The 4878-nt window shown below is 42.4% G+C and overlaps 1 pseudogene; it reads left to right on the forward strand.

The window, feature by feature from the left end:
* The first annotated feature begins 1789 nt into the window (after positions 1–1789).
* Positions 1790–2244, forward strand: LOC116887645 (annotated as a pseudogene).
* Positions 2245–4878: the final 2634 nt, after the last annotated feature.

Raw genomic sequence — 4878 nt, forward strand, 5'->3', positions numbered from 1 at the left:
GGTTCCAAGAATGGATGTGACTGATCCAACATGCGCACTAAGGATTAGTGCCATGGAAACCAACCCATTCTGAGAAGCAACCACTGAGCCCTCTGTGGGCAGCGCTGTGCTACAGAGGGAAAGGACTAACTTCTTAAACTTTTTCATTTACTTATTTTGATGTGAATGGGTGATCTCCATGTATGTGCACCATGTATAAGCCGTACTCAGAGAAATAAAAAAAGGACAAAAAACAAGAGTTACTGTGGTGGTTTGAATATGCTTGGCCCAGGGAGTGGCACTATTAGGAGGTGTGGCCTTGCTGGAGGAAGTGTGTCACTGTAGGGGTGGGCTTTGAAAGACCTTCCTCCTAACTACATGGGAGCCAATCTTCTCTCTGTCTTTGGAACAAGATGTTGAACTCTCAGCTCTTCCAGCACCGGGCCTGCCTGGACACTGCCATGATCCTACCTTGATGATAATGGACTGGACCTCTGAACCTATAAGCCAGCACCAATGAAATGTTGTGCTTATAAGAGTTGCCTTGGTCATGGTGTCTCTTCACCCTAATCCAGACAGTTGCATATGGCTGTGAGTCATCACAAGAGTGCTGGGAATCAAACCCAGGTCTCCAGGAGGAACAGTCAATGCTCTTAACCATTGGGCCTACTGTCCAGTGTCTCTTGGTAGGAAATTAGCGAGAACTAGCAGCATTACAAAGATAATATTTATAAACCACATAATATGATTTTTTGTGACACATCCAAATGATAACTATCAGTGGAATTAAATTTGTTTTGCAAACATACACATTAACTTTATTTTTCTCAAAAAGGGAGGTGTCCTACAGACTCATTTAGGACCCTGGTTTAAAAAGGACTGACGTCCGATCATCAGCTTCAAGCACAGCATTCCTTGTGGAGTGTTGACCCAAAATAAGTTGACTGTGTTTATTGTTAGAGATGAATGATAACTGAACATTTAGACATTTCTAAAACTGTAGAAGTCTCCCGGGAGTTTCTGATCTCCCCAAGCTACTGAAACAGAACATAAACAGGTTTCTACAGCACAGTTCACCATGCCCCTAAAAGAGCATCGTGACCACTTCGTGTTACCCTGGCATCGGGATCTCTTTGAGTCTGATTATTCTCTTAAACCACATTCCAATAAGCCCAAAGTGTCCTGTGGGGAAAAATAATTACTCAATTGCTAGTGGCTGGCAGATTTCCCAATTTTGGAGAAAAGGACTTTAAGCCTTAGCATTCCTCACTTCAATACGAGTTAAGTCCGAAGTGGGCTGTGATTAAAACGAAGGCTTTTTTACGCCCTGGCATTTCCAGTCCACATTTTCTAAATTACACTCTCTTTTGGTTTCCTTTAATAAAAGGTTTAGTTCTTGGATTTTCCTCTCCACGTGAATAGGAATTTAAACTTCATTTCTTCTGAGAAAAATATTGGAGTTCTCTGCGTGCCCTTCCCCCCCTTAGTGACACACGATCTGCCCATGACATCACTGCTGCTTGTTTTCGGTTTAGAAACATCTTAAGTGGAGGAGACTGATCGCCTCAGAACAGCCCTTTTTAGTTTAAGGGTTCAAAACTATAAAGATTGGACAAGTAGAAATTAGTTTTAAAACCAGAGACACAAAAGGAGTGATTTGCTTTGAATTTACACCCTCAAAGAATGTATGGCTTAGAATGAATTGATTTGAATTGTGCTCGCAGGGGCTTCTAGATGTATCTCTGAGATGATTTTGAATATAGGTAAATTAGAGATTTTTCTTTATCTGTGTATGTGTTTATTTTTGTGTATGTGTTTGGATGCAGGTCTTGCCCGAACTACAACTGGCAATAAAGTTTTTGGCGCCCTGAAGGGAGCTGTGGATGGAGGCTTGTCTATCCCTCATGGTACCAAACAATTCCCTGGCTATGACTCTGAAAGCAAGGAGTTCAATGCAGAGGTGCACCGGAAGCACACCATGGGTCAGAATGTGGCAGACTACATGTGCTACCTGATGGAGAAAGATGAAGATGTGTATAAGAAACAGTTCTCTCAGAACATCAAGAACAACGTGACTCCAGACATGATGGAGGAGCTGTATAAGAAAGCTCATGCTGCTATCCGAGAGAATCCAGGCTATGAGAAGAAGCCCAAGAGAGAGAAGTGAAGAAGAAGGAGGAATCGATCCCAAAAATGTCTCTTGCCCAGAAGAAAGATCGGGTTGCTCGAGGCGGCTTCCTCAGAGCTCAGGGAATGGGCTGCTGAAAGCTAAAGCAGTGGTTCTGAACTGGGGGACCAGACAGGGCCTAAAAAGCAGTTTGTCTATGAAGATTTTTCATAGAGACAATGAACATTGACCAAAGCCAAAAAGAGGTGATCATAATGTTAGGAAGGTAGAGAGCAGCTATGGGAGGATAAAATCGTCTTAAGGTCATCCGCATCTAAATCAAATACAGGGGACAGCCAGAGGTGCAGAGATCCATTCTTAACTGGTTTGTAACTTTCTAACATTGGTTCCAGAGTTTATCAGGACCAGAAGCCACCACAGCCTCTTGGTTCTTAAAGGCCACAGTCAGCTGGAAGAAGGAAGTGGTCCAGAGGATCTCCCTGGGCTGGGGACCGAACCCAGGGCCTTGAGCTTCTAGGCAGCTCTACCACTGAATCGATCAACCCTCCTGGGAACTCTTAATTGGAGTTTCTCTACCACCTTCCTCAGCCCTCCATGATGCAGGCGGTAGAGTACGAGCCGGGCGATGTCATATCTGAGTCTACGGGTGCCATAACCATCTGCTTGCTCTATTCAGTGTCCAGCCAATCTGGGTGAGTTAAACCTCCAGGAGGCTGCTGCCAAGGACTTGGAAACCTGTGGGCAAAAGATTTTCCCCCTTGATCCTATCTACAGGCGTTGCGATCATGAAACTCCTCCTCAAAGTTGCCATTAGAGATTCCCACGTTAGGAAGACGGAAAGATTGGCTCTAGAGCAGCAAGCCCGTGCCAGAGGGGCCTCCCTCATCCCAGGGTGGTAGAAGCATGGTTTGCTTTTGCAGTGCGTTTCTGGCACTTTCACGGCACACACTTACCAATGGGGAGGATGTTTATCCTCTTGGAGCTCATGCCTTTTACAGATTCTTGGCTGTATGCCTTTAACAAATGCACTTTTCAGTTGGGGAGAGCAGAATTCATTTTAAATCACGAAGAGTCCTAATCATTATTTCTAAATACATGCGATTTTCTTTAAGCTCTGTTTAAATGACACAATTTCTCCTTCTCCTGATACGAGTCTTGACATGAGTTTCCCTGTGCGACATCTGGTTATACAAACTTTTCTTTTAGTTTGCGAGATCTCATGCTTCTGGGACTGTTTACAGAGACAGATGGAAAGAGATGCCACTGCCTCCACTCTCTTCTCTTACCCACGTGGCACAGATATGTGTAGGAATAGAAAGTCCTGAGGTCCCATGGGCAGAGAGAGAAGGAAAGGAAAGAGAAAGTGATCCATGACAGGTGAGGAGAGGGCTGGAACAGAGCAAGAAAATAAAGAAATCCTTACATAAACCTTGAAATTTCAACAGGGCAATTAAAAAGTAAATGAAACGATTCTTCCCCTGCTTAAGTAAAACCTTGAGAAGTGGGAGCAGAGAAATCCATAGCTTTTAGTAAGCAGCCTTGAAATGTAACCATCAAAGTAAGTGTTTATCATACATTTATTATATAGTATTATATATTATTAGGATTCTGTTAAGAATTCTACTTCCTGTATTTGAACTTCAAACTCGTAAACTATAACTTTTGTCATTTTACAGTCCTGGTTCTACGTGCTCCCCTTTATTTTAGGATAATATAGCAATCAATCGTTTAACGTTGCTGTTAGTCATGAGTTACCCCCCCAGGCACTGCATGATTTTGGGGCTATATTCTTCATGGCTCCTTATAAATCTGTTTACTGCAAACTGACTTAGTGTACAAGTCAAGCGCCATGCCAGGACATTGGACAACCTTCTCTCCTGGGAAAGCGCTCCTCCAGGATACCAGCGTAATATTATCTATGAGTAGTAACCAACAGCAGTAGCCGTGCTTAGACTCGATCAAGCGGAGAAACCCTAGCCAATTACCTAGGTCACCATGTGAAGTCATAGATCCTGTGGGAAAACCTGCAACTGCCGTTTTACTAAGCCATAATAATCCTTAAATACATTCTAATATTTATCCACACAGATAAATCACGGTTTCACCATGATAAAAAGTTTATGTTTCTTACTGGGAAGAAATTGGTCTTAATTTCCATATATTCTCCATAATACCGAGGAACCGCACATGGACCAGAAATTCAAAAGTACATCTGATGGTCGATTTCTCTTTTCTAGATGTTATTCTTTCTGGGAAGCTAAGATTGTTGATTCCTTTTCAGCTGGGACATGAAGTCACCTTCATTCAGCTTTACGTGAAACATTATCCAGGGTTGTCCAACAAAGCCCACTGACAGAGAAAGGATAAATCCCTCTGGGTATGAGTGTGGGTATATTAAATAAAATCACATTATAAAGTATGTTAAATACACCCACACTGAAATAGCAGGCAATGGATAGGGATGAGGGATAGGAAAGGATCAGTTGGATGGAAAGAAATACCCACATAGGTCTCCATCACTCTCCTAAACATTTCAAACATGAAATTACACTTCACTGAGTTATCATAATGATAATTCATATTATTTACTAAGCAGTGCTTGTAACTGTTATGTATTAACACAAAACACAACACATGTAGTAAGGCTCAATATGGGCTAACATTACTTGGAAGCTAGCAATTACTCAAGACTAACGTACTCGGGGCTAACGTACTGTTAAATTTAGGTGTTCTGGTAGGCCTGGAAAATGGGAGAAACATTACGTAACTTC

This window comes from Rattus rattus, chromosome 18 (genome assembly GCF_011064425.1).
Source record: "Rattus rattus isolate New Zealand chromosome 18, Rrattus_CSIRO_v1, whole genome shotgun sequence".
Lineage (NCBI taxonomy): Eukaryota > Metazoa > Chordata > Mammalia > Rodentia > Muridae > Rattus > Rattus rattus.